The sequence below is a fragment of the Schistocerca gregaria genome, chromosome 5, assembly GCF_023897955.1.
Source record: "Schistocerca gregaria isolate iqSchGreg1 chromosome 5, iqSchGreg1.2, whole genome shotgun sequence".
NCBI lineage: Eukaryota > Metazoa > Arthropoda > Insecta > Orthoptera > Acrididae > Schistocerca > Schistocerca gregaria.
In genome coordinates this window covers 164281353-164305512 of record NC_064924.1, presented here as the reverse complement: position 1 = coordinate 164305512, position 24160 = coordinate 164281353, and the positions used below count along the sequence as shown (strand labels likewise).

Here is a 24160-nt window from a genome sequence, read left to right as displayed (position 1 = left end):
ACGACGGTGTTCCAATTTTCTGGTGTTATTCGTGTGACAGCCTCATTTACCAGCCTCTCTGTGTTTCGCAACGCAAAGATTTTGTTTCGCTCCGCAACATCTGCTTTTATTTGAGCCCAGATGAGTTCAATTGCGTTGTAATGGCAGTGGTACGGTGGAAGACATATAACTTTGTGGCGTGGTTCTCTGCTAATGTATCAATCAAATAATGCTTGTGGCTTCTATCGTTTCACTAATTCCAGAAGTTCCGTTTTTCGCATATTCTGTTCAAATTCTATTTTATTATCTTTCAACCAGCTGACTATTTCGTCTCTCATTGCAGCAGCCGTTGATGCCTTATTTAATTGTACAGAATGGTACGTCGCATTGTCGGTTACAAAAACACTACCAGAACTGACGTTTTGTAGCAAACGAGTAACGAACCAGTCTTTGAATGTACATGCATTCATCTCCTTGTGGTAGTCGCCAGTTGGTTGGTTTTTACTGAAACAGAATCATAGCATCGGGCACAAAACCGTTCATAGAGCCAGCATGAACTATAATTAGTCGCTATCCCTTACCAGTTGGCACATAGTTCCGTTTCGCCTGTCCATGCAACGGCACAAGCTTGACGCACGTTGACCCATGTTTCGTCAATTCATATTACATTTTCCGGATTCACTGCTACCAACTCGCGCAGGAAACGACACCTCCAAGTTACGGTGTCCGCGTTGCATTAATATCTATCGTCCTGAGAACTTTTTCCAACGGAAGCCAATCTTCGTCAAAACAATGGAGAAACTTGACGTTCTGCCTGTGAAGAAACCACTGTCCGACAGTGATACCATCAACTTTTTAAGTGTAGACTACTCCTTTCTGCTGTAGTACTCGTATGTAGGTTGGCTGATAGCACTTTCGTCAAAGTTGTCTGTTTCAGTCACACGATACGATCTCTTCCTTGACTTCCCAGGAGTCACAATAACAGGGCTCGCAGCTGAATTGGCAGCCTCTTTATCATTTGCGACTCTCTTCACTGTCGCTGTAGAGATGTTCAATGCGTCTGCCACTCTGTCAGCCACTTTAGTCACTGATATCAAACGCCCACCATTGTCTCTTTCCCTTTCAAAGTAAACACGCAATCTGTATATAAATTCGCGTGCTTGGGATTTCACCGAGCGAGGTGGCGCAATGGTTAGACACTGGACTCATTCGGGAGGACGACGGTTCAATCCCGCGTCGGGCCGTCCTGATTTAGGTTTTCCGTGATTTCCCTAAATCACTCCAGGCAAATGCCGGGATGGTTCCTCTGAAAGGGCACGGCCGACTTCCTTCACTAATCCGACGAGACCGATGACCACGCTGTCTGCTCTCCTTCCCCAAACAACCAAACCAAACCTTGGGATTCCAGCTTATCTCCTTTCCCAAAAGCCCTCTTCTCTGCACTACAGGCAGCCATTTTCCACTTATACACACTTTTCCACTTATATACGCAGCAAGAAAATCGCAGAAGTAGCGGAATGCACACATGTAAACATAAAACTGAACGTACCATGAGGCGCAACTGACTGAAAGTAGCGGTCGCCCAGCTCTATGGCAACACTGGGGCATCGCCACGGTAACGTAAACTAAAGCTCACGATCTGATTGGCCGTCGTGGATGCGCGAAGCACGTGCTCCAAGGCCGCGTCAAATGTCAAAGCTCTTCTCTCGCCGTATGGGATATAGGTTACTGTGGATCCTTCTACAGCATAGAGCATTAGACGATGGCATGAACAATTCCGAGAAACAGGTTGTTTGTGTTAAGGCAAATCACATGGCCATACCCAAGTGCCTGACACACACATCGAACGCATATACCGTAGCTTCACAAGGAGTCCACAGAAATCCGTTCGCTGTGCAGCTCGACAGCTCAATATGCCCCCGATGTCCGTCTGGAGAGTGTTGCGTCGACGTTGACACATGAAACCACACAAAGTTCATCTAGTGCAAGCTCTTCGTAAAGGTGACAAACAACAACGTAATTTCGTTCTTGGCAAGATGGTGGTTGACAGTTTCCTTCCACGCTTAGTGTTTGGTGACGAGGCAATATTCTATTGAACCGTTACAATGTGAGAATATGGGGTACGGTACAACCGCCTGAAGTCGTACATGGACTCTCCAAAATAAAATGTGTTTTGTGCAGTTTCACGGGAGGAACTGTGTGATCCATTTTTCTTTGGCGAGAACACTGCTACAGTCAGCACATATCCCGATATGCTTGAGAACTTCCTTTTCCCACAGTTGGAGACTGATTGGAACGACTTCATTTACCAACAGTGTGGGGCACTGCCACTCTGGGATCGGGAAGTACGGGAATTTTTAAAACAAAGAATTACGAACGATGGATCGGTCGCACTGGAAAAATAATTCAGCCTTACATTACAGGCGTCACCGGGCATGACTCTATGTGATTGTTTCTTGTGGAGATTTATAAAAGACTCTTATGTGCCTTCGTTACCAACAACAGTGAATGGACTGAGACATCGCATAACAGCAGCTGTGGAAGCTGTAACTCAAGATATGCTCACTGCGGCGTGGCAACAATTTGAACACCGCATTGACATATGCCATGCATCTCAAGGGAGGTGTGTTGAACACCTATGAAAAGACATGAAAAAAAAAAAACTTTTTGAATTTGCCGTTCCTCGAAAAATAAAATTCATTGTGTATGTTTATTAGTTTCAGAAATATAGACGTGCCAAATCGGATGATTCTGTTTGATGCATCCTTGCAATGTAAATGATCTCTTTAAGTTTTAAGTTTTGTCCTGATATTACGTCGCAAGTTTGTTGTGGCTCCACACGTTTTTAATCTTTTATGGATCATTCTACTTAACTGATACCACATTTCGTAAAATACTTCCAGACCGGGGATGGTGCCATTCTGTAATAAACCCGATGTCCGACGTCGTCAGTGGGAAATTACAATATAGACCAGTTGGGAAAGACATCCACACACTGCATGTACAAGTGTGACATCTAACATGCCACACCACATGGTTATAGGTACATTATTGTCTCTGCAATGCCGTACCAATTCTTATGCCATTGTTTTTGTTGCTCGTTTCTGTAGGCATTGGCAGTAAAATAACACCGGTCGCGGTTCCGCATTTTCTACAATAACGTAATATTCAAAACTATACAAATTTCATGAATAAAAATTACTCGTTCGTTAAAAAAGTTTATTTAAAAAACAAAAATATTTAGCACTGCTGCTCTGGCTGACTGTGGTTTTTAAGCGGCAATTAGTAAACAATAAAAACACATGCTACAGCCGATACCAAGCAAATACCAAAAAGTACCGGTTATTCAGAACTAAAGTACCGGTATCGGTTTTAACCGGTGGGTTTTTCCCATCCCTACCAACGGTCGTTCTTCCCGCGAACCATTCGCGACTGGAACAGGAAGAAGGGTAAGCGACTGTGGTACGCAAAAATATCCTCCGCCACACACCGTAATGTGGCCTGCGATGTAGAGATGTAAATGTGGGAGAGAAAAATAAATATTTTTCCTACCCGTGTGTGGGTTTCAGAGCCTCGCGTCGGACGCTTCCTGATACTATTCGCGGCGGTGCAGATGCAAATGCTCCCAAGTTAATGTGTTCATTTTCATCGGGCGTAACTTCCCTGAAACTGTGTGCTATTGCTACCTGCGTATTTAGATTGTTCGAAATTGCCCGCTAACTACCGCTGTGCCCAGGAGGACGGGGGAAGTAATTCCGATTGCCGTTGGCGCGGTGTCAGTTTTCTGGGAAGCGCATTTCTCTCATTGGGCAGGTAGTTATAGTTTGCGCATGCTGCCGGGCTGGTTACGGCGTGTTTATGCCGCGAAGCGAGGGACTGCCGGCACAATGGCTTCAGCTGCGTCGAGCACACGAGGAGGGCGGGGAAGGGGAGAGGAGTAGGTGGGGAGGGAGGGGGCTCTCATTCTGTGTGGATTCCTCCCCTCCCCACTCAGCGCTCCTTCACCGCGCTGCGAGATAGCGCCGGCTATGCAGACGCGAAATTCGCCTCGCAGAGAGCCGCAGGAATAATGCTACCACAACAGAGAAGCACACGCGTGTGGTAGGAGGGGAGGGACAAAGAGCAGATGTGCGAATATCGGAACAGGAACCGAAAATGAAAAAGGCCGCCCTGGCAGGAAAAAGAACAGGAGACTCTCAAGGCTCGTGTGCTTCTGTTTTTGGGAGGGGCACCCGAGAATTTCACTGACTACGTCACACGGATGCGCTTTGCAGATAAAGTCTGATTAATAAAAGACCGGAAGTGGGGTATGGGTAAGAGGGGAAGGGAGGGGAGGTAGCCCGAGAGGCGGCTTTATACGCCGTTAATGTATTCCGCCGCCAAAGTGCCTCGTTTAAATCTTTCTCTCCGCTTCTTTCATCCCCCGACGCGGGAATGAGTGCTGAAAATACTGATGTCTTTCTAAGCTCCACCTTTGCTTTGTTTTCTGTTTTTCTTTTTTTTGTGTCTTTTTTTACCCAACTTTAGAGGGTCCGCTCTCCGCGGTTTCCCCTTCCTTCGTGACTACCCTAGAGTGGTAAGTAATGCCGGTGAAATGTGGCCAACTTCCGCACTCCTGTATTTCCTTTAGATCTCACTAAGTCGTCTGTTTACTGCAGTCCACCACTTTATGTAGCAGAAGAAATTGCCAGTGATGCTTTGTGCTGACAATCTGTTGTATATGACTTACATAATCAGAAACGTAAAAACAGGCGCTTCGCTCCACCTGTGGCTGAGTTGTAGACTGCAATTAATGAGTCTGCGAACACTGTGAATTTTTGCGAACACCGTCTCCATAGCTTATTTAATATATTTTAAGTAACGACGTTTCTGCTACTGGCATAGTGAGATATGTAATGAAGATCAAAGGAAGAATGAGAGGTGTCAGCCGGCCGTGGTGACCGAGCGGTTCTAGGCGCTACAGTCTGGACCCCGCGACCGCTACGGTCGCAGGTTCGAATCTTGCCTCGAGCATGGATGTGTGTGATGCCCTTAGGTTACTTAGGTTTAAGTAGTTCTAAGTTCTAGGAGACTAATGACCTCAGAAGTTAAGTCGCATAGTGCTCAGAGCCATTTGAACCATTTGAAGAGTGGTTACGCACAATCAACTGTACTTCTGCCTCCCTACCTTACACATCGCTGATGCAAACGGACGTTACACAACGACGCAGACACAGTTTTGAATAAAGCGAACAGCGGAACAAAATGGCACGAGGGAGGTCTGAACAGGGCTCGCACGCTTAGTAGTCCCAACACCGAAACCACTTAACCACTACCCCGATTCTTTTCCCGGCTGGTCTATATTGCACTTCTTATTCTTGGACCATTCGTTGTTCTATGTTGCTTTTCTTTTCACAGTTCAGCACAACTTCTTTGTGTTTCCATGCTTGATCTGTGTTCAGTTTTTGACGGGCTGCCCACCAGATGTGAGGGGGGCGCGATGAGGAGTTGTCCTCGTTAGCAGTAACTCAGTTCTCTTATGCTTTAGAGAGGAAAACGTGCTGGCCGTGACCATGTTGCAGCCCCGCTTTTAATTACAGTGATCGATTTGAGTCGGAGGGAACTTGAGTTAGGTGACTAGATGGGCGGTTTGCACTCTGTTCCTCCCGGATACATTCCCAGTGCGCCCCCTTCTGTCGCTGAGAGGAAAGGTTCCGTGACTGCGACCCGTAAACAGAGCTGACATTCCACTCTGCAGTGGAGTATACGGTGCCGCCTGCGCTGATGAATCCATTCTCTGCGTTGCTCTGTCAATTACAGGGGCACCGCCACGGGAGAGCATCCGCGGAATTTCGACAGCTGCGGCAGAGAGGGATAGCGTATTGTTCAAGACAACGCATTTGTATTCGGAAGGAGTGGGATGCAAATCTGCTAAATGATTCTGATTTAGGTACCAGTTGTTTCTGTAGCTTACAATCGGTTTGCTTTACAGTCAACTCCGGTGGCATTTTTTTTCGTTTTTTGCAGATTTCGATGTTATTTTTTACATTTGCACTCGTTTTATTTTTCATATGTGTTCTTCATTTTCGTCCGCGTTTCCCGGAACTGTGTTGAAAAAGGAAATAGATCTTTTGTTTTGATCATATTCACTGTCTTACAACTAAACTAAACTCCGCCCGAACAGGCCTTGGAAAGCCCAACGGTACCGACCGACCGCCATGTCATCCTTAGCCCACAGGCGTCACTGGATGCGGCGGATTTGGAGGGGCATGTGGTCAGCACACCGCTCTCCCGGCCGTATGTCGGTTTACGAGACCGGAGCCGCTACTTCTCAATCAAGCAGCTCCTCAGTTTGCCTCACAAAGGCTGAGCGCACCCCGCTTGCCAACAGCGCTCGGCAGACGGGATGGTCACCCATCCAAGTGCTATCCCAGCCCGACAGCGCTTAACTTCGGTTATCTGACGGGAACCGGGGTTACCACTGCGGCAAGGCCGTTGGCATATACACTGTCGTGCCACATTGATGCGACCACCTGTCAGAAGCCGCGCGGGATTAGCCGAGCGGTCTCAGGCGCTGTCGTCACGGACTCTGCGGCCCTGGTCCCGGCGGAGGTTCGAGTCCTCCCTCGGGCATGGGTGTGTCTGTTCATTCCTTAGGATAATTTAGGTTAAGTGGTGTGTAGGCTTAGGGACTGATGATGACCTTAGCAGTTAAGTCCCATAAGATTTCACACACATTTGAACATTTTTGAACCTGTCAGGAACCTAAGTAACCAACTTCTACATCGCGGCCTACTGCGAGACGTGTTGGAAGTGTCAGTGACGTTCTGGAAGGTACCGACAGGGATGTGGGGCAATGCCAGCTCGGGTGCCGTGACGAGCTGCGTTACGTTTCTCTGTAGACGATGCATGACGCGAAACCCGATCGAGGTGGCTCTTCAATGTATATGGGATTTTATTGTCACGATATCGGTAATTTAATATGATCACATGAAATAAAAGACACTTAAGTGCAAATTTGCCCAGTATGTGATTATCAGACTCATGCCATTTTACGGAAAGTGTATTCACAGTTGCGAATATGAACTACATTCGGGTATATGTTCGAATGACGACAATGAAAATTTCTACCGGACTTTGACTCGAACCTGAGTTTACGCGAGAGCTTAACGCTTCAGCCATCGCGGAACGAATTACGGCCAGACCCAAACATCCATATGTTGCCATCCATGTGTCACAAGCTACACTCGTGTATTACGTATATTCCTGTCCAGAGAGGACATATTTATTGAGTGAAATGATAATTAAATCAAGACCCTAAGCTGTCGACACGTGTTGATAAAAATCAACTGGGACAGCTGAAAATGTATGCCCCGACTCGAACCCGGGATCTCCTGCTTACAAGGCAAACGCTCTATCCATCTGAGCCACCGAGGGCACAGAGGTTAGTGCGACTGCAGGGACTTATCCCTTGCACGCTGCCGGCCTCGGTAGCCGTGCGGTTCTAGGCGCTTCAGTGCGGAACCGCTCGACTGCTACGGTCGCAGGTTCGAATCCTGCCTCGGGCATGGATGTGTGTGATGTCCTTAGGTTAGTTAGGTTTAAGTAGCTCTAAGTTCTAGGGGACTGATGACCTCAGATGTTAAGTATCATAGTGCTCAGAGCCATCTGAACCTTGCACGCTCCCCGTGGGACCCAGATTCCCAACTTAATGTCCACACAGTAACTGCGTAGTGCGCCTGCCCATTACACTCATTACTCGCGCAGACAATCTGACCGAGTCCCGTAAGAATGCGTACAATGCGTGTGCATTCAGCACAGGAGGAGGTCAATGACCGGTTGGCCTTAACTGTATGAAGATGGTATGTCCGAGAGAACAGATACCGTCTTCATATACACTCCTGGAAATGGAAAAAAGAACACATTGACACCGGTGTGTCAGACCCACCATACTTGCTCCGGACACTGCGAGAGGGCTGTACAACCAATGATCACACGCACGGCACAGCGGACACACCAGGAACCGCGGTGTTGGCCGTCGAATGGCGCTAGCTGCGCAGCATTTGTGCACCGCCGCCGTCAGTGTCAGCCAGTTTGCCGTGGCATACGGAGCTCCATCGCAGTCTTTAACACTGGTAGCATGCCGCGACAGCGTGGACGTGAACCGTATGTGCAGTTGACGGACTTTAGGCGAGGGCGTATAGTGGGCATGCGGGAGGCCGGGTGGACGTACCGCCGAATTGCTCAACACGTGGGGCGTGAGGTCTCCACAGTACATCGATGTTGTCGCCAGTGGTCGGCGGAAGGTGCACGTGCCCGTCGACCTGGGACGGACCGCAGCGACGCACGGATGCACGCCAAGACCGTTGGATCCTACGCAGTGCCGTAGGGGACCGCACCGCCACTTCCCAGCAAATTAGGGACACTGTTGCTCCTGGGGTATCGGCGAGGACCATTCGCAACCGTCTCCATGAAGCTGGGCTACGGTTCCGCACACCGTTAGGCCGTCTTCCGCTCATGCCCCAACATCGTGCAGCCCGCCTCCAGTGGTGTCGCGACAGGCGTGAATGGAGGGACGAATGGAGACGTGTCGTCTTCAGCGATGAGAGTCGCTTCTGCCTTGGTGACAATGATGGCCGTATGCGTGTTTGGCGCCGTGCAGGTGAGCGCCACAATCAGGACTGCATACGACAGAGGCACACAGGGCCAACACCCAGCATCATGGTGTGGGGAGCGATCTCCTACACTGGCCGTACACCTCTGGTGATCGTCGAGGGGACACTGAATAGTGCACGGTACATCCAAACCGTCATCGAACCCATCGTTCTACCATTCCTAGACCGGCAAGGGAACTTGCTGTTCCAACAGGACAATGCACGTCCGCATGTATCCCGTGCCACCCAACGTGCTCTAGAAGGTGTAAGTCAACTACCCTGGCCAGCAAGATCTCCGGATCTGTCCCCCATTGAGCATGTTTGGGACTGGATGAAGCGTAGTCTCACGCGGTCTGCACGTCCAGCACGAACGCTGGTCCAACTGAGGCGCCAGGTGGAAATGGCATGGCAAGCCGTTCCACAGGACTACATCCAGCATCTCTACGATCGTCTCCATGGGAGAATAGCAGCCTGCATCGCTGCGAAAGGTGGATATACACTGTACTAGTGCCGACATTGTGCATGCTCTGTTGCCTGTGTCTATGTGCCTCTGGTTCTGTCAGTGTGATCATGTGATGTATCTGACCGCAGGAATGTGTCAATAAAGTTTCCCCTTCCTGGGACAATGAATTCAGGGTGTTCTTATTTCAATTTCCAGGAGTGTATTTATTCAGAGTCGACGGCCTGGTATTGGCGAATAACTACGAAGTAGTTGTGCCTGTGTTATGAGGAAGTTCGATGCACTGTTCCTTCGGAGATGCGTATACGCAACGTACGACTGCAAATTGTGACACATCGACGACGACATTTGGAACGTCGGGTCTGGCCGTGATTGGTGTTTCGATGGGCGAAACGGTTAACGCGACCATTCGCGTAAGGCGCAAACTCCAAGCTCAAGTCACATTGCGGCACGAATTTTCACTGTCGTCATTCCACTATATAGCGGAACGTGGTTCATATTCCCATCAGCTAACACATTTTATGTACTTCTTGCCGTCTGCAGCCGCTGCAATGCCTGTTTCTTCGGAAATGTATGCTTGTCCGTAGGAACACTGCATTGTACTTCTTAATATTCTATTTCGTAACCACGCCATTTTCTTGCACTCGGACGTGTTTAGGCGCAACTACGATCAGGCAGAGATCAGGGTTGGCATACCGACTCAGATCATACTTATACAGGGTGTTACAAAAGCTACGACAAAACTTTCAGGAAACACTGCTCACACAAAGAAAGAAAATATGTTATGTGGACATGTGTCCGGAAACGCTTACTTTCCATGTTAGAGATCATTTTATTACTTCTCTTCAAATCACGTTAATCATGGAATGGAAACACACAGCAACAGAACGTACCAGCGTGACTTCAAACACTTCGTTGCAGCAAATGTTCAAAATGTCGTCCGTTAGCGAGGATACATGCATCCACCCTCCGTCGCATGGAATCCCTGATGCGCTGATACAGCCCTGGAGAATGGCGTATTGTATCACAGCTGTCCACAATACGAGCACGAAGAGTCTCTACATTTGGTACCGGGGTTGCGTAGACAAGAGCTTTCAAATGCCCCCATAAATGAAACTCAAGAGGGTTGAGGTCAGGAGAGCGTGGAGGCCATGGAATTCGTCCGCCTGTGCCAATCCATCGGTCACCGAATCTGTTGTTGAGAAGCGTACGAACACTTCGGCTGAAATGTGCAGGAGCTCCATCGCGCATGAACCACATGTTGTGTCCTACTTGTAAAGGCACATGTTCTAGCAGCACAGGTAGAGTATCCCGTATGAAATCATGATAACGTGCTCCATTGAGCGTAGATGGAAGAACATGGGGCCCAATCAAGACATCACCAACATTGCCTGCCCAAACGTTCACAGAAAATCTGTGTTGATGACGTGATTGCACAATTGCTTGCGGATTCTCGTCAGCACACACATGTTGATAGTGAAAATTTACAATTTGATCTCGTTGGACTGAAGCCTCATCCGTAAAGAGAACATTTGCAATGATATGAGGATTGACACATTGTTGGATGAACCATTCGCAGAAGTGTACCCGTGGAGGCCAATCAGCTGCTGATAGTGCCTGCACACGCTGTACATGGTACGGAAACAACTGGTTCTCCCGTAGCACTCTCCATACAGTGACGTGGTCAACGTTACGTTGTACAGCAGCAACTTCTCTGACGCTGACATTAGGGTTATCGTCAACTGCACGAAGAATTGCCTCGTCCACTACAGGTGTCCTCGTCGTTCTAGGTCTTCCCCAGTCACGAGTCATAGGCTAGAATGTTCCGTGCTCCATAAGACGCCGATCAATTGCTTCGAACGTATTCCTGTCGGGACACCTTCGTTCTGGAAATCTGTCTCGATACAAACGTACCGCGCCACGGCTATTGCCCCGTGCTAATCCATACATCAAATGGGCATCTTCCAACTCCGCATTTGTAAACATTGCACTGACTGCAAAACCACGTTCATGATGAACACTAACCTGTTGATGCTACATACTGATGTGCTTGATGCTAGTTCTGTAGAGCAATAAGCCGCTTGTCAACACAAGCACCGCAATCAACATTACCTTCCTTCAATTGGGCCAAATGGCGGTGAATCGAGGAAGTACAGTACATACTGACGAAACTAAAATGAGCTCTAACATGGAAATTAAGCGTTTCGGGACACGTGCACATAGCATATTTTCTTTCTCTGTGTGTGAGGAATGTTTCCTGAATGTTTGGACGTACCTTTTTGTAACACCCTGTAATTCCTACAAAGCCTAAATCTTTCCGTTCTTTCGATCTAAATGCCGATGGACTTATTTTTCAGCTTCCGTAGGAAGGTGTTAAGGTTAGCATTTAGCCTGCCGTCGACTTCATTACAAACGAAGTTTAGGGAATCCACAGAAACCCGCAACACGAATCGTTGGCCGGCCTTGTGAAAGTTACTCCCCTCGAATACACAACGAGCATAGTGACTTAGCAGTCTTTCAAACTTTTTCATGGAATGTACGGAAATTTTGAAAACCGCTCGTTCCGAATACCACGCACACGGAGCACAGAGCTGCTAGAGTGCGTTTTTGAATGATGCGGCGAGTTCAGTATCTCCGCTGTCTCTCTATTGCGCACCGACGGTGATTAACACGGCGCAGCGGTGTAATTGCACGCTGGCACGAAATGGCGTGGGCGTCGAAACTAGAGGAACGCGAACGTTGGAATTGAGACCGGGGTGCGAACGCAAGGGTGAACCTGTTCGCAATGTGTGGGTGGGGAGGGGGGGCGCCGCTTTGTTTCTCGCCGCCAGGGTTAATTATTGGACACGCAGGGGGGCGCCAATGACGGAGCCTGGTCGGGGCGTGGCGTGAGAACCTCCCCCCCCCACCACCACCAACACCCTCTCCTCCCCCTCACGGGCGTGAGAATCCTGAACCAGGGCGGCACGCGAACGGACGATTACTCGCAGGTCCTGCCTTTGTTCTGCCACTCTGTTTATAGCCGATGCTAATTGCTGCCGCCATAACGCACGCGCGCGCACGCGTATTCTTTGCGCCAGGGGGCAGACCGTGAGAAACAGTTGCCTCGCGCAGCGTGGCGTATAAACTCTGCCCTCTAATAGCGCAGCACTCAATCCTCGCGCTTGTAACGTCGAGTTACGATCGGCCTATTCCCGTTCGAGGAGCTGCGCTCCTTTGTGTGATCCAGACGTGACTGTGTTCAGCTCCGCTTTGTACGAGTTGGCCCGTTAACGATTCTGTTTATATGCAGTTCCTGCCTCCAGTTTCAGTGCAGCGATGTTTAGGCACGGAAAGTAAGCACGATGGTTCTTTAGGAGGCCGGAGAACGTCGCCCTACGAATCGCTACACAATCACCGATCGTGTGAAAATCAGATTTCGCTGTTTACGAGATACAAGAAGGTGTGTTAGTTGAGCTCAGATTGATTCTGCGTTTCTTGGTTGCCGTACACTTCTTGCGCTATCAAAAAGTGGACAGTAAACGCGGAAACAAGGCCAAAAGATTGAAATATGATTTACAAAAAACTGGAACAAATACGAAAAATGGCTCTGAGCACTAAGCGACTTAACTTCTGAGGTCGTCAGTCCCCTACAACTTAAAACTACTTAAACCTAACTAACGTAAGGACATCACACACACATCCATGCCCGAGGCAGGATTCGAACCTGCGACCGTAGTGGTCGCACGGTTCCAGACTGTAGCGCCTAGAACCGATCGGCCACTCCGGCCGGCTTTAATAAATTGATCAGTGTCACTTCCATAATGCATTCAAAAGATGCAAATGTGTTTTTAGGGTATCGTTTCCATATGAGTGAATTTAGAGATTGGATTTTGGGTTTTGCCATGAACACACTATTTGAGAAGTGCAGGATCGGCGAGAAACCTATAAGTGGGCTTGACAGGATCCAGGGTACAATTTGAAAGCCTCTCCTTTTGAATGTGGGGGTTGTTATCCCTCTGAGCTTGGCGTGGCAGGGAGGCCGCGTCACACTTTTATTTAATTTTCAGGCACTTCGGATGCGATTTCAGTATTGAAACTTTCGGCACTTATTGCCCATGAATTGCACGAAAAAATAAAAAGTATATCAAAAATTGTCATTTTTGGTCAATTTCATCAACGTCCCCCCAACTACGCAGAGCCCTGTACTGGCCGCAACTGACCCTTGCAACGCTTCGTGGACACTGCAGAAGTGCCGCTCGTGGCCAGAAACAACACAGCAACCTCCAGGCTCGGCAAGCATCTGCGTTTATGTTGAAGCATGCATTCTTCACGGTGTTCCCATATTCTTGTCTAATCCCTCTACCCGCCACTATGACCCGTGGCCATTTGCAAGGTACCTCACTTCACATGTAGTTCTCTTCGCCGTATTCGCTCTGAAACTGATGGATCTGCGGTCTCGGATATCAACAATTCCTATCGCGTTTGTAACCGATTGTCATTGACAAGGACTGGGACACGTCTGCAGCGGCTCTCAGTATGAATCTTTTGAAGATCATTGTTCTTACGCCGTTGTACACAGCTGGGGTGGTACACCATTCTTTGTAGACACCTTGGACAGTCCAACAAATCGGGCAACTTCATTCTCGTTGTTGCCATGGGCAAGTTCAAAACGATAGCTGCTTTTCGCCATTCTGTCAAGTCTCCACATATCGAACCACCTTGCTGCGATTATTCCATACAGCTGAGTGGCAAATTCACGCTACTTCACTGTCATCGCTTACATCGGCGGTGTAGGGTGACATTACCGCCTGCTACTAGTTGTACATCTACTTACCAGTGAGTAAGGGGGTGTCTAATATTTTTTCCTGCGAGGTTAAATAAAAGAAAGGAGATGCCGCTTCTCACCCCTACGTGAAGGGCTTGTTAATAAAAGAAGACTTAAGTGGTATATGGGAGCCTTCCAGGTCAATTCACATTGAGTGGCAGAAAGTGGAAGAAAAATACCCTGGGGTTGGCCCGCTCCTCCCTGATAGACCACAACTTGAGGCTGCTTCGACTGGAAAGGGCACCTACTGGATGATAGCCATTTCGGGCGGGCGGAAAGAAGGTCCGGCGATTCCCATTTCGGACACGTACCTCGGTCATTGAAAGATTTATTAGTTGGTTCGGCGCCGCGGCAGAAGCAAGTCTTTTTTTTTTTTTCCCCAGAGGCCGCGCAGTATTTTCTTCGTGGGCTTCGAAGGCAACAGAGTTTGATCGGCTGGGAGTGGATCGCCGCGCTCGGATTATGACGTAAGCCCGTCTCTCGCGGCCGCGCCGACATGTAATCATGGCCGCTGATTGGATTTTTGTCCGGACTCCCTCGCCTTCTTCGGCCTACACCTCCAAATGCGGGGCGCATCTCCACCGGAAAGTTCGTCCGGACGATTTCTGGTGTAATAATACCACTGGAAATTTATCCTGAATCGTTCAGAAACATTGTTTCGTTCAAGATTTCTCTGCGGTCTGGGACTGATGTTCTCTCTCGCCTGACTGATTACGAACATAGCTATTACAAACGGCTCTGCTTAATCCACAGCGATACATTGATAAGAAATGCGGCGAATGCCTAAGAAAGTTCAAAATTCCTTTCAGCAAAATGGAGCACACCGACAGTATGGTATTTAGCTCTGCACGTTTTAAAACCAGCATCTTACAAACCTTTGGATAAGCTGTACTGGTCATGACGACTCTGCATTCCGTTCTTGACCTCCTAGAGATAGCCGCCGGACCCTACTCCCGTGGATTTCTTTTTATGGGGTTACTTGAAACACCTTGTGTGTGTGTCGCCTCTGCCGAAAATTGTCTCAGAAGCCTATTTCTAAAGCGCTCGCGTTGATGTCTCCACATATGCTTCAGAATATATTACATGAAATGCGTTATTGCGTAAGTGTAGGCCGTGTGACCAAGGGGAATCATGCAGAACGGCTATAAAGTGTGAAACAGATTTTAAACTTTCCTCTTCATTTTCTGTAATTCTCATCCATGTATCGCCATGCATTGGTTATAACCGTTTGTAATCGCATATTCATTTTTAAGTGGCCTATATATACGAAGTTTCCGCAATAAATATTATAATACCTGAAAATACTTTTTCAGTAGTATATTTGAGGTTGATAGTGTAATCTTTGGTAGTTTCATAATGAATCTTATGAGCCAAGTTACCAGAGAATACAGAGTGTCCCAGGAAGAATGGTCAGGATCTAGGGATATGACACGGACGATCATTCGAAGTAAAACATCTAGTACACATGCCTCTAAAGTGCGTACCTTAAGAGCGTATGAGCTCTTATTCAGTAGAACAGTAGCGATCTTGAACTCGTATTTCCTAAGGTATGCACTTTACTGCTCGTATTTACTCGACATGTTTTTCTTTCTTTGCTCGATACTACCATCTCTCAAAATACGGAAAGCAAAGAGCTTGCAGTGGAAGATGTTTGTTTCACAGTATCAACGATGAAGTATTCATAGCTCTTACGGTATGCATTTTAGAGCTCATGTTTACTAGACATTTTTTTTTGCTTCGAAGGATCGTTCCTATCATATCTCTGAATATCGGCCATTCCTCCTGGGACAGCCTCCATATGCACTTAGTAGCAATTTGGTGTTCCCTATGGCCTGCCGGAGTGGCCAAGCGGTTCTAGGCGCTTAAATCTGGAACCGCGCGACCGCTACGGTCGCAGGTTCGAATCCTGCCTCGGGCATGGATGTGTATTATGTCCATAGATTAGTTAGGTTTAAGTAGTTCTAAGTTCTAGGGGACTGATGACCTCAGAAGTTAAGTCCCATAGTGCTCAGAGCCATTTGAACCATTTTGTTCCCTGTGTTCTTGTGCTATGGCGAGACCTGCACAGTGAAAGCTAGTGAAGAGAGCCGAACTGATGCTTTTTGGACGATGTTTTGGCGGAATATGTTACACGTATCATGGACGAACAGAAGAACCAACGCTTCCATTATAGAAGAACCTAACGTCGGACGAAATTTATCCTCCTGTGTCAGTCAAAGATATTTCCAGTTACTTGGGCGGATTTTGAGAAGAGGGGGGGAGTAAGTTAGAAAAGACCACTTTGCAAGGTAAAATCAAAAGCGGAAGAGCACGAGGAAGAGCAGCAAGTGGATGGTTAGATCAAGAAGATTACCGGCCTGCGTCTTCGCATCATATTAAGAAGAGCTGAAGATCGAGTTGGTTGGAGACCTCTAGTCGAAGTAACTAACTTAAGAGATGAATGAAGAAATTAGGTGATGACTAAACCGACTAGTGACAATGACCAGATAAAATAACAAAACGGCTCTGAGCACTATGGGACTTAACAGCTGAGGTCATCAGTCCCCTAGAACTTAGAACTACTTAAACCTAACTAACCTAAGGACATCAGACACATCCATGCCCGAGGCAGGATTCGAACCTGCGACCGTAGCGCTCGCACGGTTCCAGACTGTAGCGCCTAGAACCGTTCGGCCACTCTGGCCGGCGATAATATAACATGAAAACATTGCCTTCTACGATGTAAACCCAGTCTGAAGAAAAATTGTTGACAACAAAATTGTTCAAAAAGTCTCCAAGTTTACATTTTTGAGCTTTCACGTAACATATTATAAATCACAGAAATTCTACATCCAACATAGAATATTTACGTATTTTGTACAACAGTACTACGGAAGCTGTGTCACAGGGAAAGGAAAGGCGTCCTGCTTGCAGTTGAATATTTATTTTTGCGTTTAGTTGGCCTGATCCAGACATCATTACTGAGTCAACATTACAGTTTGTATCGTACATTAAAAATATATAGGGTGAGCTTGCGTGAGACCTACTATCTCTTTTATTTACATCTTTAACTTTTGTAGTCCTATCTTCCTCAGCTGCGAGTAATATTACGGTATATTGATAATTTTTACTTATGGACCGTCTGACAGCAACTGAATAAAACACAGTTTTAGTGCCATACGTGTTTCGCCTTTATTTTCTGCAAGGCATCATCAGTAACCTGGAATATGTATATATGTTTGCTATTTAATTTACATTTTTGTCACTGTACCTATAGGTTATAAACAGTTCTGGTGGTTGCTATTTCCTATCACGTAGTTTCGTGGACAATTTCTTACGCATTACGCTCCTGTTGCATTTTTGGTGTTCTTCTTCTTCTTATGAATTTTTTACGGTTTTTTTGCCACATTCCACAGCACTATGAACTGAACGCTTGTTTCAGTGCAATGTTTTGGTTTCTGTTGGCGGCTGTCAAATGTTTTTGCCAAATATCGAATGTTATTGCCAAACTTTCGAGTGTAATTATTGAAGTATCTGTGATCTGTTCGTGTATGCATTTGTGTGTGTGTGTGTGTGTGTGTGTGTGTGTGTGTGTGTGTGTGTGTGTGTGTGTGTCCAGAAAGTGAAGAGGGAAGAATTTTTTTGTTTTACCTGATCATTTCCTTTATTAATTGTAGGAGGAGGTCATTAGAGACGGAGCGCAAGCTCGGGTGAGGAAAGGATGGGAAAGGAAATCTGCCGAGCCCTTTCAAAGGAACCATCCCGGCATTTACCTGAAGCGATTTAGGGAAATCACGGAAAACCTAAATCAGGATGGTCGGAGACGGGATTGAACCGTCGTCCTCCCGAATGCGAGTCCAGTGTGCTAACCACTGCGCCACCTCGCTCGGTATCAATTGTAGTAGGGAGCCTGTGCTGATGTGTGTGTGTTCATTTATCACATTCCTTTTATTTCGTGAACGAGTCGAGATATCTGATCAAGTTTGTCAGGAAATCCCTGAAGCTGATGATAACTTCCACGGTGCTATTTACGAACTAAAGGTGAGAGAAACAGCGCAACGTGTTACATTTTCAGTAAGTGATTTATTTACTCGTAAGTCGTATGGGTCCGAAGTCTGTTTCATGGGGGCGACATAGAAGGCGCGTCTAAAATGTTTGTTGGGTTGTTTTACAAAACATAGGAAACGGAACACACAAACAAAACACCTTCATTATTTGCTTTCTATGTATTTCTTCGTTAGTCTCATCCCCTACGATGCAAGAAAAACGAATTGCAGTGACCATTCAGTATTCGTGTATAGGGTCCGATGAGACAATCTGGGTAAAACTCAAGCATAGAAATATGGCACTGCGACGTACTGCAGCGTCAAATATATGGCAGCAACCGTTGCACGAAGTGACATGCGGCGAACAGAACCTCCATGCGAAGCTGACTTGCCGTAGCCTCCCTCAGCAGCGGTGTGCCTTTGCGGCGTGGGAGCTATTAATAAGACGCCTTGTGTAGCTCTGCGGACGGATTCTGTCTCGGTGGAGGCGCGCAGATTGATGGAACGCGGCAGCCACCTGAGGCATTCTCGCAGCAGCCACCAGAGCGCGCTGACGTCTCGTTTTATGAAAATTCCTGCCTACGTCTAGTGTGGCTGGATATTGCATTCAGACGCTAGAAAAAAAGCCATCGCTGTTGCAAGGCGCCACGAAATGAAAGTCCCCGCTAGAGCGCGGAAGTTCCCGGCGAATACCAGCCCAGATAAATAACGGCAATACTGCTACAGGGCGACAAATACAGGGTGTTTAAAAAATGACCGGTATATTTGAAACGGCAATACAAACTAAACGAGCAGCGATAGAAATACACCGTTTGTTGCAATGTGCTTGGGACAACAGTACATTTTCAGGCAAACAAACTTTCGAAATTACAGTAGTTACAATTGTCAACAACAGATGGCGCTGCAGTCTGGGAAACTATAGTACGATATTTTCCACATATCCACCATGCGTAGCAATAATATGGCGTAGTCTCTGAATGAAATTACCCGAAACCTTTGACAACGTGTCTGGCAGAATAGCTTCACATGCAGATGAGATGTACTGCTTCAGCTGTTTAATTGTTTCTGGATTCTGGCGGTACACCTGGTCTTTCAAGTGTCCCCACAGAAAGAAGTCACAGGGGCTCTTGTCTGACGAATAGGGAGGCCAATTCACGCCGCCTCCTGTATGTTTCGGATAGCCTAAAGCAATCACACGATCATCGAAATATTCATTCAGGAAATTAAAGACGTCGGCCGTGCGATGTGGCCGGGCACCATCTTGCATAAACCACGAGGTGTTAGCAGTGTCGTCTAAGGCAGTTCGTACCGCCACAAATTCACGAAGAATGTCCAGATAGCGTGATGCAGTAATCGTTTCGGATCTGAAAAATGGACCAATGATTCCCTTGGAAGAAATGGCGGCCCAGACCAGTACTTTTTGAGGATGCAGGGACGATGGGACTGCAACATGGGGCTTTTCGGTTCCCCATATGCGCCAGTTCTGTTTATTGACGAAGCCGTCGAGGTAAAAATAAGCTTCGTCAGTAAACCAAATGCTGCCCACATGCATATCGCCGTCATCAATCCTGTGCACTATATCGTTAGCGAATGTCTCTCGTGCAGCAATGGTAGCGGCGATGAGGGGTTGCCGCGTTTGAATTTTGTATGGATAGAGGTGTAAACGCTGGCGCATGAGACTATACGTGGACGTTGGCGTCATTTGGACCGCAGCTGCAACACGGCGGACGGAAACCCAAGGCTGCTGTTGGATCACCTGCTGCACTAGCTGCGCGTTGCCCTCTGTGGTTGCCGTACGCGGTCGCCCTACCTTTCCAGCACGTTCATCCGTCACGTTCACAGTCCGTTGAAATTTTTCAAACAGATCCTTTATTGTATCGCTTTTCGGTCCTTTGGTTACATTAAACCGCCGTTGAAAACTTCGTCTTGTTGCAACAACACTGTGTTCTAGGCGGTGGAATTCCAACACCAGAAAAATCCTCTGTTCTAAGGAATAAACCATGTTGTCCACAGCACACTTGCAATTTGTGAGCAGCACACGCTTACAGCAGATAGACGACGTACAGAATGGCGCACCCACAGACTGCGTTGTCTTCTATATCTTTCACATCACTTGCAGCGCCATCTGTTGTTGAAAATTGTAACTACTGTAATTTCGAAAGTTTGTCCGCATGAAAATGTACTGTTGTCCCAAGCATATTGCAACAAACGGTGTATTTCTATCGCTGCTCATTTAGTTTTTATTGCCGTTTCAAATATACCGGTCATTTTTGAAACACCCTGTATGTATATTTGATGGGAGAGGTTAGGGAAGATCAAAACCACTAGCATGTCGAACATCAGTACTAAACCTCATAGGCGCCATTCATAATCAGATGTCGAATGGATAATGGTGGTGGTGGTGGTGACGGTCATGTACAATCTATGGGGCTACGAAATAGAACCATTACAAAGCTCTGATGTGGGTGAAGCAAATAGCAGATTTCAATTAAATACTGTGGAATATTGCTTAAGCGTGAGGGTTGTTTTAGGAGTCGGTCTGTCATGGAACATCGAGCGTATACTAAGGACAGCACGAATGGTCGCAAGCTGCTTTACATCGTAGGAAAGAAGGTTGTGTAACAGATACGCAGAAAACCTCTGAGCTCGCAGACACATTTAGGACAAAGTATATTATCTCGAAAAAAATCACTTAACCTCTCAGAGCGCAGGTTATGAATACACGACAGCTTACTACCTACAGCCTCAGCGTGTCCGTGAAGAGAAAATCTGGATGACGAAGGGTTTAAAAAATAATTCAAGTTCGGGGTGCGACTGAGCGAAAGCTGAGCTGTCACAGAGCATGTCTTTACATAATGCGTAACCCCCACAGTGCAGGTAAAAAAAAAAAAAAAAAAAAATACTGAAACAAGTGAATAACAGATGTGCGATGATTTTTCTAATATAAAAAAATCGCTCCTTTTTCTAATCTTTTAAGATAAGGTTGAGCTGGATAAGGTTGATACCCGTTAGAATATAATACCATTGGCTGAGTTGCAGTATTTGAAATAATGTAAGCAGTGCAATCATTATTAACTCAGTGCGAGCGCGGTACTCGGTTTTCCGCAGCTACCAGACAAGAGAAAGCGTAACCCGTTTTCATTTTTCCGTCTACGTCGGTGACAAGTGACAGTCAGTCGCCAACCTAGAGAAGTAATAATATCTGTGGAGTGATCAAGATATCGCGTTAGCACCTTCCAGATGTTGAATGTAAAGACATCACTAGTATAGACTGATCGAGCTCAAAGGTTCAAAAAAATGTCTCTGAGCACTATAGGACTTCACATCTGAGGTCATCAGTCTCCTAGAACTTAGAACTACTTAAACCTAACTAACCTAAGGACATCGCACACATCCATACCCGAGGCAGGATTCGAACCTGCGACCGTAGCGATCGCGCGTTTCCAGACTGACGCGCCTAGAACCGCTCGGCCACACCGGCCAAAAAGGTATCATGTATGTTTTTCACTTGTTTCATGGGATTCTTAATAATATGAGTCAGGTATTTGGGATAACCTTAGTTTGAAAACATAAACGCATGGCCATTTCGTTTGTTTTTTACATGTGCCGCCAGTCAGATGTCGATATTTTTTCTGTTGTAAGGAAAAAAAGGGACAGCCGCTGTTTTTTTCTAGGTTTTGTACTTTACTTGATTGTACTGCCGCGTATCTCTTTTTAATCAGTGGCACTGCAAAATGGCTTCCTGATATATTATAGTGAAAGCGTCCCTGCAAACATCGAAACTGAAGCTACTACATGGAGTAGACTAGCTATTTATGACACATTGTTAATGAGGAAAGTTTCCGTCTTTCCTCCTATGTTTGATCTTCGTTCACCCTTGTGGATACTAAAATATGGGTCACATATACACTGTCTCCACCTCGTAGGTCTGTATGTATGTATGTATTTATGTACTTACTGAATTAGTGACCTAGAAACAACGGATAGGCTTCATCCCCGCCGTAGACCTCAGTGGTACACAACCCCACAACAGGCTACAGCAGTCCACTCACCCAGGGTTTTGTGCGGTTCGGCCGCCCGGTGGACACCCCCCTTTCCCTTCCCCCTCCCCCTCCTCCTCCCTCCCCCCCCCCACCCTCTGGGAACATTTCACACCAGACGAGTGTAACCCCAGTGTTTGCGCGCTAGAGTAATTACGGTGTACGCATACGTGGAGACAGTGTTTCCGCAGCAATCGCCGACAATAGCGCAACTGAGGCGGAATAAGGGGAACCAGCCCGCATCCGCCGAGGCAGATGGAAAAGAGCCTTAAAAAACCATGCACAGGCTGGCCGGACCTCGACACTAATCCGCCGGGCGGGTTCGTGCCGGGGACCGGCACGCCTTCCCGCTCGGAAAGCAGTGCGTTAGATCGCACAGCTAGCCGGGCGGGCACTTCATTGGGACTGCTACTACAGCTTGCTATAGTGATAACTTTAGAGTAAGTGCAATAGTTTGGGGGTCTGTATAATCCAGAGATAATACCTCAGACTGCCATAAACATGGTGTTAAAGAAAAAAAACAACCGGCGTATACAAGATTTTAGACTGTTTAGAACAGATAAACAGCAACACTTTTGTGGCGGATGATAATAAAGTGTAGCCTACTCATAGAGGTTCAGTGTGGGTTGTACTTACCGTGTGACGGCGAAACTAGGTAGATATGATAATGTATTAATGTGGAACTGATTACGCTGGAAAAAAAACTTAGTTCCAATTTTGTCCACCAGGTGCAAAAGTGGCGCTGTGAATCCAAGAAAGACATATAGTAACGTTTCCATTAGTAATAGATTAGGAACTAGACGTGGGAAAAAAGGTCAGCCAAGTCAGAAAGGCATAGTTTAGAGTCTATTATTAACTGCCGCTTACCCAGTTTCTTCAATATGAGACGTCGACGAGATGCTCCATCAGGAAAACGACGTGATCAGCGGCAGATTCGCAACTGGTGGCCAGAATTGGAACTAATTTTTTTGTATCGTAAATCGGTTCCGCATTAACATACCCGCTAAGTTTCGCTGCTTTACCTCCTTGAGTAGCTGTACTTTAATTATAACCACCCGCTATGTGGCAGGAATGTCTCAGGTGCTCCGTTTCCCCCCTGGGGGTCCTTGGTAGCGATGATAATGACGTCTTTTCCATCTCAACAAACAGCTTCTTTTAACTGTCGTTAAAGTTGAAACGTAAGAATTTACTAACAAGGAAACCTCCCATAGCACCCCCCCCCCCCCCCCCCCCCCCTCAGATTTGGTTATAAGTTTGCACAGTGGATAGGCCATGAAAAACTGAACAGAGATCAATCGAGAAAACAGGAAGAAGTTGTGTGGAACTACGAAAAAATAAGCAAAATATACGAACTGAGTAGTCCATGCGTAAGATAGGCAACATCAAGGATAGTGCGAGCTCAGGAGCGCAGTGGTCCCGTGGTTAGCGTGAGCAGCTGCGAAACGAGAGGTCCTTGGTTCAAGTCTACTCTCGAGTGAAAAGTTTATTTTCGCAAAGTTATGATCTGTCCGTTCTGTCATTGACGTCTCTGTTCACTGTAATAAGTTTAGTGTCTGTGTTTTGCGACCGCACCGCAAAACCGTGCGATTAGTAGACGAAAGGACGCTGGGAACCAAAAACATTTGATCGCAAGGTCATAGGTCAACCGATTCCTCCACAGAAAAACACGCCAGATAATAATTGTTTGAAAATAAAATATTAAACTTTTCAGTCGAGGGAAGACTTGATCTAAAGACCTCTCGTTCCGCAGCTGCTCATGCTAACCACGGGACCACGACGCTCCCTATCTTACAATATCCTTGATGTTGCCTGTCCTGCGCATGGACTACTCACTTTGTATATTTTGCTTATTTTTTTCGTAGTTCTACATCTACATCTACACACGCAAGCTACCTGACGGTGTGTGGCGGAGGGTACCTTGAGTACCTCTATCGGTTCTCTCGTCTATTCCAGTCTCTTATTGTTCGTGGAAAAAAGGATTGTCGGTATGCAATATACTGCTTGGCTCTTCGGTGAAGGTATGTTCTCGAACCTTTAACAAAAGCCCGTACCGAGTTACTGAGCGTCTCTCCTGCAGAGTCTTCCACTGGAGTTTATCTATCATCTCCGTAACGCTTTCGCGATTACTAAATGATTCTGTAACGAAGCGCGCTGCTCTCCGTTGGATCTTGTCTATCTCTTCTATCAGCCCTATCTGGTACGGATCCCACATTTCT

At 46.9% G+C, this 24160-nt stretch overlaps 1 protein-coding gene and 1 pseudogene across 1 annotated transcript in view; one reads left to right on the top strand and one right to left on the bottom strand.

Annotated features, from left to right (window-relative positions):
• Positions 1 to 24160, top strand: part of LOC126271950 (neural-cadherin) — a 1775154-nt gene that overhangs the window by 65265 nt on the left and 1685729 nt on the right. The window lies entirely within an intron of this gene.
• On the bottom strand, positions 6341 to 6458 carry LOC126274481 (5S ribosomal RNA; annotated as a pseudogene).